The sequence below is a fragment of the Triticum dicoccoides genome, chromosome 7A, assembly GCF_002162155.2.
Source record: "Triticum dicoccoides isolate Atlit2015 ecotype Zavitan chromosome 7A, WEW_v2.0, whole genome shotgun sequence".
Taxonomy (NCBI): Eukaryota; Viridiplantae; Streptophyta; class Magnoliopsida; order Poales; family Poaceae; genus Triticum; species Triticum dicoccoides.
The window spans coordinates 25182558-25192634 of record NC_041392.1 but is presented as its reverse complement, the minus strand read 5'-3'; positions in this window follow the sequence as shown (position 1 = coordinate 25192634).

The window sequence follows — 10077 nt, the reverse complement described above, 5'->3', positions numbered from 1 at the left end:
ATCTCAGTCCCCATCTTCGTGCATAGAAATTTGAAAAGGAGGTCGAGGATGTCTGGTTCAAAGGACTTCCATACAAGTTATTTCACAAAAAAAGGAGTTCCATACCAGTTTTGAAGGATTCCATTTCTTCGGGACTTTCTCCACAAAGATTGTTCGGTTTGTAAGATTGCGTATGAATTAGTTGTTTGGTTTCTAAGATTGCAAACCATGAGAATTACTCCTAAGGTCAAATTTTGCATACAAGTCCGGAGGAATATTTCCATCTAGCAAATTTTTTCATTGTTTTTATGGCAACTATTTCATGCATCTAATGCTATGGGAAACTTCCTGCATTTTCCTGTCGTGCAACCAAACACCTTCTATTGCAAATTCATGTGTTGCTGACAACTATATATGATCTATTATGGCATATGCTGTCCTCATCCATTCCTATTCCTGCATTTTTAGAATCATGCGAAGCAAAGAGACCCCAAGTTGATTGTCAAATTCATGTGTTTTCCTTCTTAAACTGTGGGACCAAATGAATTTTCCCTCCATTCCCTTTTGCTCCAATCTTCTGAGAAACATATGAATGGTGTCGTCATACAAAAATTTATATTCCTATGAATGTCTCCACCTTTGAAATGTATTTTCCATGCAAAGTTGTCCTCAAAAGTAAGGTTTTGAGAGACATTCGAGTAATTAATCAAAAATAAGTGTTCTTCTCCACGGAGATCCAAGCCAAAAGCAGAAAGAAAGTCTATGCCAGGAATCGTGCCGGTCAAGATAAGTACTACCCTGCATGTCAACTTTGTAACATGCACGGCGCAGATCTAGGTTTTGAGAGACTTTCGAGTAATTAATCAAAAGTAAGTGTTCTTCTCCACGGAGATCCAAGCCAAAAGCAGAAAGAAGGTCTATGCCAGGAATCGTGCCCGATCAAGATAACTACCTGCATGTCAACTTTGTAACATGCACGGTGCAGATCTGGGGATGCAACTTGAGGTATTCTACACAGGAGTAATGCTACATATACATAGATTTACACGGGTTTTACAAACAGATGAGTTTTGATTGGAGATTATGGGGAAGAGGGGCTACACGCAGTTACACGTTGACTAGGATTCTTTCTTTCTAACTAATCACTCCCCCCTGATTTTCATGGGGTGGACCCCTCTCCCCTATAATCTCCAATCAAAATTCATATGTTTGTAAAACCTGTGTAAATTTATGTATGTGTAGCATTACTCGTACACAGTATATGCACTCATCGATCCTCTTTGCACCCATGTCAACTACCTGTAACATGCACGACATGCAACTTGATGCATCTTACATATAGTAATCTCAGTACATGATCGCTAGCTGGCCGTGCCCATAAATAACGGTGGCTTCTCCTGCTAGTTCACACTCGGCGCACACCAGCACACTTCACAGTTCATCCTGTTGCGTCTTCTTCTCTAATGGCTTCAGCCGGCCTCGCTCTCAGGGCAGCCGCCGTCGCCGCCATGGTTGCCATGCTGGTCCTACCTTCGTCCGGCCGCTGTCCGTCGCTGGGGCCGGCACCGCCACCACCGTCGCCGCCGGCACAGGCGCCACCGCCACCCGAACCGATACCACCGGTGCCAGCGCCGGCGCCGGCACCGCGGGTATCATGCGGGGACTGTTACTCGGTCGGGAGCCAGGCGTGCTATTCGTTGTGCATAGCCCCCCTCTCCGAGATATGCGGTTGCCTTTTGGTTCAAGGTCGCTGCGACAAGTGCAAGACTGACATGTGCACGGCCAACTGCACCGACGGCGGCTGCGACTGCAGCGGCGCCGCGGCCGACAAGGCATGCGCCGACACTTGTTCCTACAATGATTGCAGCTGGTGCGTGCGCGGGCATCAGCAGGGTTGCCTGACCACCTGCAGGAGCGAGTGCACGAGCAAGTGCAATGGGCCGTAGAGTAGCCTCTGCTGGCTGGCCGGCCGGCCGGGGCTAGGCATGTATTGCATGGTCAACTGTGTATGCTTGTGCTTCCATGTATGAGATGCTAGCTTTAGTATCTAAGTAATACGTACGGAAATCGTTAACTTTCATGAAATAGTTAACATGTACTACTGTTCAATACGTAATAAATTTGCAGTCGTTATAAAAATATATTATGGAAAAGTTGTGGCTATACCGGGGTGCATCGCACCTCCAAAGAACAGTACAAATAAAAAAATAGCAAAAAAAAAGTCTGAAATTTTGTGGGTTCGAACTTGACCAAATGGTTTCGGGGCAGTTTTTTTGTAAAGCTGGGTGCAATGCACCCACGAAAAATAGTAAAATTGAAAACAATTAGCAAAATTGGAAAAAGTCTGAAATTTGTGGCTTCGAACATGTCCAAATGTATTACTTGCAAGATTTAGTGGCCAAATGACATTCAAGGATATCTAGACAGAAAAGGTTAGACTAAAATTAGTCAATCTATTTTTTTTGTCTCGAGATCCTCAAATGTCATTTCACCATCAAATTTGAGCATCATTTTTTAGTGGGTAGCAGTAGGAGCTCTGCCTTTTCATTATAGCAGGGAAAAAGTGTTACAATTGAAAACTACACAATGTACATCACGCAAGGTCTGAAACAGGGCCGGGCCGGTAAAATCCGGGGCCCTGTGTGAAACTAAAAAAATGAGGCCCTATCTCAGTAGAAAAAAAATAAAATATCAAGCAATTATAATGTATATTTGATACAGTGTCTTACGTAACAAATTATGTTGTATTGAAACACAAGATATAAAAGATGAATAAAATAAAATTATAGTGATATGGTAGCAGATATCAGTTGGAGATTATGCATCAATGTTTGACAATTAAATGAACCATCTAACTCACCTAGTCTTGTGTCCCGTCAGATTGAACTGCTATATTATGATCTTTAATCGAGGAGCAATAATGCAAGAACATATCTTTCCATTGATCCATGTGAAAAGTTAATTAAGAAATAAGAATTAGGAGAATAGGAATAGAATTTGGAATAAGACTCTGAAATACTCATCCTATAAAATGTTCAGTTAATTAGGCGTGTCCCTCCCAAAAGAGTTTTTGACTCGTCCTAGATTAGGCTGGCAACAACCTCAGGCGTGGCTCTCAATCACCCAAAGTTTCTTCAGTTTTCTCTTTCAAGATATTCCATGCATCGAAACATGCAGTGGTAGCTTGCTTCCTTGCTCGATCGCGTCGTGGCTCGTATCGTACACCACCATGCATTAATCAAGTCGCGGATGCATCTGCTCCAGCTGCACGAGCATCAAAGTTCAGAGGCATGGAGATGGGCCCATACTCTCGAAGCAAAAGTGCAATGAAAGAGTAGGTGAACTTCCATCTGGGGAGCTCGGTCGCAAAGGGGGTAGGTTGCCGAGTGAGGCCAGCCCGGGCAACGAGACGATTCTCCGTCAAGTTACGGTTGTGGATCATTAGCCATAGATAGAATTTAACCTTCTGCTCAACTTTAACCTTCCACACAGTAGAAAGATTAGGCTCTAGGATCCTGGCAAGGAATTGAGAACCATATGCCGAGGCCGTGGAGTAAACTCCATCGGTGTTGAGCTTCGAGACGGTCGTGTCAGGCCGTCTAGAGAGGGTGACTGACTAAATCATGTCCCAGAGGGCAATCAAATCAACCAGAAGCTTATCAGAGTTCAGTCTATGTAGGGCCCACATCCACATGTTATCAATGAGGGCATCCTTGAAAGTGAGAAGCGCACAAGGCGAACAGCCCTGGGGCAGTAGCCCTACGTGCAGGGTCATGTAGCCATTGGTCCTCCCAGAATTTGGCGCGAGTACCGTTAACAAGGCGAATGGTTGTGCATTGTACAACGAGTAGAGGTCCTTGTCAGCACTGTCACAGAGTAATTCCACTCGGATGAATGGCACGCGGCCTCTCTAATCTCAAAGCAAGTAATTCCACTTTCACCAGTTTTCAATCGCAATAGCTATTCCCGACTGCAATCCCAAACTTGCTTCGTGTGCTCGAACAGATACATAGCTCCGACGATTTAGGGTTTTCTTTTCCTGCTGACGTTCTTGGTGGCCACGCCCAAGGACTTTGGCGACCCGCACGATGCAGCAACGACTTTTCGTCCATGGCCGCGCCGACGCGCGAGAGGACCTCAGCACTGGCGGCTAGTCAGACTGCTCGTCCATGGGGCTGTACGCCACACTGCTCGCCCGGTGGACGCTAATTTTTTTAAAATAATACATTTTTTTAGTAATTTGCACAAATATTACATCCAAAAAATTATTTTCAAAGATAATACACCGTCGGTCAGCAGCTGGCCGACTGGTCCTAGTCAGCTAGCAGCAGGCCGACTGGACCTTATCGGCCAACTGCTAGCCGACAGGTGGCTTCTCGGCCACGCGGAGGCCGACTATTGGCCAGGCCACGTCGGGCGCTGGCTGTCGGCGCGGGCTGTGTCACGGGCGACCCAGTCAGCCAGCTGCCGACCGATCGGCCAGCTGCTGGCCAACAGGGAGCCGGCCCCGCAGCGCACACCCCTTTCTCCTCTCCTTCTTCTTTCCCTTTCTCCCACCGCAAGCTTCTCTCTGTTCTTCTTTCCTCCTCTCTCTTACACGAACTAGCTCCAATTAATACACCAAAATGCCCCGTTTTTTCACGGATTTGGCACCGTGAATGGGTTCTACATAGTTAGGGGAGCCAAAAGAGACCTCGATCTACTGATGGGGTAGCTTGTGGTGGTTGTGGTGAGCATTTTGTTGGAGCATTTTTTCAGCGCATTGGTGGAGGTTGTGGCGGTGGTGGAGGTGGAGGTGATGGTGGTGAAGCTGGGGCAGTGTGGTGGAGGTGAAGCTCCGGTAGTTTGGTAGAGTTTCCGGCTCCAGTTCCGGTGATTGAAGGCCACCGTTCGTCGTTCGCACGCACGCTACAAGGGTATATTTCAACAAACATTTTTATTTTCGAAGTTGCGTGCAATTATTGTTATTTGCTCCGGTAGTAACGTAAATATATTTAGGTAGTCGTGGTGAGCATTTTATTTCCCGGTACCAGTGTGCAATTATTGTTATTTGTTTCGGTAGTAACGTAAATATATTTAGGTGGTCGTAGTGAGCATTTTATTTCCCGGTTCCGGTGTGCGATTATTGTTATTTGCTCCGGTAGTAACGTAAATATATTTAGATGGTCGTGGTGAGCATTTTATTTTCAGGTACCGGTGTGCCATTATTGTTATTTGCTCCGGCAGTACATGTGAACAGCCATGTGCTGGCTTGCAGCAGGTAAGGAAAATGTTGATGACGAGCAGCTACATGCGTCCTGGGACCTGGCCGGCGTAGAGTGGGAGTTGCTCCAGCCGATGGCAAGGCCGTCTTGACGCGTGACCACCATCAACAAGGAGTGGTCTTGCCGCATGGCCGCCATCCACGAAGATCGAGTACGACCAGCCATGTCATCGGCATCTTGCCGCGCAGCCATGACGAGGTCTTACGGCGTGGCTGCTGACAAGAAATTGACACAGGATCGTCTCGCAAGGACGCCGGTGACAAGATCGTTCAGTGCGGCCATGGACAATAACTCGCCACTTCATCGTCCGGAGCGGCCGCCGGTGACAAGGTGTGTGGCCGTCATGAACGACAGCCATACAAGGCAAACCCTAGGTCGTTTTTAGTACTTGTGTTAAGCACCTCTAGGAATTACAATGGGGAATAGCAGCCGGGAATGAAAATTGATGGGCAAAGTAGTATTATCTGCTTTGAGATTGATGCCACATGTCATCCATCGAAGTGAGTCTCACTTGATGGCCTGTGAGACCCGGTCTCACAGTATTTTTTTCCGGGTAGACCCACCCATGGTCATTGGGGATTCATCCACTAGAGCCAAGGCCACCTAGGGCGATGGACATGGATGTAACACTCACCGTTTCTGATTCCATGCCAACAAGTTGTTTTGGTGCACAGATGAATTTTCAACTAATCAGACACTTCGCACCATGGCCCTCCTCATCAGCATTCCATAGGAAATGGCGTCACAACTTGTCTGGCTTTTTAATGGCTCGTCATTACTTGGAGCCAAACTTGTTAGGAAGACTGGTAGTGGCAGTCATGGCAGAGTATATGGGCACACTTCGACCAGACCTCTGAAGTAATTTTGCTAATCCACCCTTTGATCCTGCTGTACCTTTTTCCATGATAGTTTGTATTTGCACACTCCGGGGCTTCCTGAAATGCAATGGGACCAATGAATTGTTTTTTTTTACGGAACCTTGTCAGAGGGCGGGGAGCTCCCGTATTGCATATAGAAGAAGAGAATTGGTCCGGTTAATAAGGGAAACCGGACCCAAAAACCATACATGGCATCGGTTAATTAAGAAAAACCGGCGAAAACCACACACACCGGACTAGCACTCAAGGGACATCGTTCGAGCCGGATACAAGGGTGCCGAGGCCCAAGACCATCGTTAACACAACATACCCGACCAAGACAACCACTGCAACCTCAAGAACATGCCTGCAACTAGATGTGAACTCGCACCTAACCTTTTGAAAAATGGGATCAACCATTAGCCTCCACCAATGCATGAATTGATTGGATCACTGTCGGCGCCCTATAGCAATGAATTTTCAAATTCTAGCGTTTTCCTTTAAAATTGAGACCGCAAGAATTTTTTCTCCCTTTTTCTTTTGCTCCACTTCTTTGAACGGAACATATAAACAGTGTCAATATTTGGCAAAATCAGAAGTTGTCAAAATTTGGCAACTTTTTGTGACATTGACAAAAAAAGTTGGTAGCCGATCAATCACCAGCCAAGATTTGTCATTTGCCAAATATTGGCATTGCCAACTTTTGGCATCGAACCAATTATGCTCAAAATTTCTATTCCTATGATTTTCTTCACTTTTTCTTTGAACAAAGAGTCCTTATAGAGTTGACGTTCCCTGAGTATGTTTTCTCTGGGGAACACTCTTTGGCGAGTCCAATTCCACGTGCGAATCTTAAACCGGAGACACATGGAAACGACGCAATCATTCCGAATCACACACGGTTCCTACATAATGACCCCGTGTGTAGAATGGCACCACCCTATATGTTGCATCACCATTACTGAAAGCATGTATGTAAACTACTTTGTAGAGCATGGCAGTTCGGCAAGATGTAGCTGGCAATTTCGCTTTCTTTTTTCTTAGTCACATGGCAATTCTCTCTGCTGCAGCGTGGCAAAATCGGCCAAACACATGCTAATTTTTTACTGTAGCATGCCAATTTTTTTTCTTTTGCATGACAAATCTCTCTGTTGTAGCACGTCAAATCTCTCTACTATAGGACGATAATTTCTAAACGTTTCCTGGGAGCTATTTTTTGAGGAAACGCTCTCTAGGAACGCAATTCGCTCGAACGAGCCTTACTAAGAAAGCGTTCGTCATCTCACGATCCTCTTGAGGGGAGCTTTGACCCTCTATTACACTACAAGGGAAAAGCCTAGCAGCAGCGCGGGTTTTAGGCCTATCAGTAGTGCGGGTCGATGCGCTACTGATAAGGCGCTACAGTTAACGTATAGCAGTAGCGTGCCTTCGCCCGCGCTACTGCTAAATCGGCTTAGTAGTAGCGTGTTTCTGGAGGTGCGCTACTGGTAATTAGTAGTAGCGCTCCTCCCTGCCCGCGCTGCTACTATTATTTCGTATTTTATTTCTTTTTTATTTCATGTCGTATTCGTACACCTTTACACAAGTTTTCATACAACAGGAATTTAGAAATTGTTTTGAAATCATAATGAGTTATTACATCACGGGGTGAAAGAACCGTGGACTAGTTTCAAGTGGATGGACATCCACTTGAAACTAGTCCACGGTTCGTCCATCCACTTGAAACTAGTCAACGGTTCTTTCACCCCATGATGTAATAAGTATCATCATTATCATCATATCATTAACAACTTATCATCATAATACATCATTGTCATATAACACCTCCTCAAGATCACCATTTTCATCAATGAGACATCACATAGCAAATTGCTCACTAGTCGTAATCACAAGTACTCCTCGTCATCAACTCTAACACATTGTATCACATAATAAACATATTGTACCTCATAGGACCTACTACATTCTCTTATGACCTACTATATTCTCTAAGGTAAAATAGCAAAAAACAAGATAGCCCCTGGCTCTCCATTATGGAGAATGCAGATTATCATGTCTTCAATTCTTGCCTTTCCCTTAATGTTGCTTCCAAGAACCTCCTTACGAATGTCCAAACATTTTTCCACTCTTTGATTAGCATGTGTTCACCGGTTTCAAAAATCCGATATGCACAGATGAGATCCGTAGGATGACCTGGCTGTATGTTCAGAACTTCAAGGCGACCATTGTAATACATCAGATGAGGCACACAATCCATCGGGATTTTCCGTTGAAAAACGTAGAAATAACTTCGTAGTTAGCAATGATGTACTAGTTTTAGAAGTATGCAAAAGATGAACGGATGTCGTAATAGTAAAAAATCTTACCAGGGTATCTCCATAGAAGTTATCGTGGTTCAACACGTGCACTAGTGGCACATATTCACCATAATTTGGAGGAGTTCGATAATAGGTATTGCAATTCTCAAGAAAAGTACAATAAGCAATCAGATGACTTTTCTCCTTATAAGTTAATTCGGAGCCATCAGTGTAGTGGGTTTTGTCTACCATCTTCTGCATATTCTTTGAAGATTCAAAATAAACTGGCAATGGAAATAAGCTGTCAACTATTTTGAAATAAACAATATAAATTAGTTAATAACTATGTTTGAGAAACTCACATTGCGGTAGAATCGGAAGCGTATCAGCAAGGACCTAAATGTCCATATTGTCTTGCTCGATGTCAGGATTACCAAGATCCATGGTGACAATCATACCCTCATAAAAACCATACATTTTGCAAAGTGCTTCCTAATTTTGGCAACCAAAATGGTTACGCTCTGAGAATTGTACAAATTTACTTCAAAATCGATATCATGCTGGGTCCTTAAGTGTATTTTCTTTGTTTCAAAATTTTCATGGTCTTCAAAACCCATCCTCTCCAAGACATAGCATCTTGCATGGCATGGGATAAGCTAGTCGAATTGTAAAAGATAAAAAATAGACGTTGAAATAGTTGAAGTCATGCTTAATTACGAAAAAAACACTTGTCGTTGTTGCGTACCGTTTCAACATCGAAGGTCTCCTCGAGCTTAATGCTGAAGCGCCGATCTTCATCCAGCTCAACGAACCTGTCGCACATACCTCGATCGTCCTGGCACCAGCTGCACTCCCCAGGGAGACTGTCATCGTCCGAGCACAACATTTCCTATGTTCATAATTCAAAGATTAAACTTGTACAATTAAACATATGTACTAAAAAACCTAAATTAGATCATTATTTTTCGAGAAAATCCAGACCACTCGATATTTCCTACATATTCTAGCACAAGTCATGCCAGAATTCACGAAAAAATCCTGCATGACCTTTGCTAAAAAAGAACATATCGAGCGTCTGAAATTTGCCGGAACAGAAATTAATCAAGACTCCGGCAAAACATAGGCCACTCGGAGGTGTAACCAAAACATGACCGGGCACTCCGGCAAAACAATCGCCTGAAACTCATAAAGGACTCATATTGACATGGAGATTTGCCTGGTCTCACCTCGAGGTCGGAGGGGGTCGGTGACGGGGACGACGGCGGGGATGATGAAGGAGCTCCTTGATTTCTGCAAAAGCAAAAACCCTATTAATTCAACAAGTACATCCCGAATAATTGCTTAAACTAAAAAATAACAACAAATATGACATGTTCAACTAGTTCTATTAATTCAACTAGTTCTTACTAAATATAAACTTACCATAAATAGAAAAAACTAGTTCTTTCTAAAAATAAAGTAGTTCAACTAGTTATTTTAATTTTCTTACTAAAAATACGTTAGTTCTATTAATTCAACTAGTTTATTAATTTACTTACTAAACTAGTTCAACTAAAACTAAACTAGTTCAACTAAAACTAAACTAGTTCTATTAATTCAACTCGTTCTTACTAAATATAAACTTACTATAAATAGAAATAAACTAGTACATCTACTATTACTAATTAACATCTACTACTA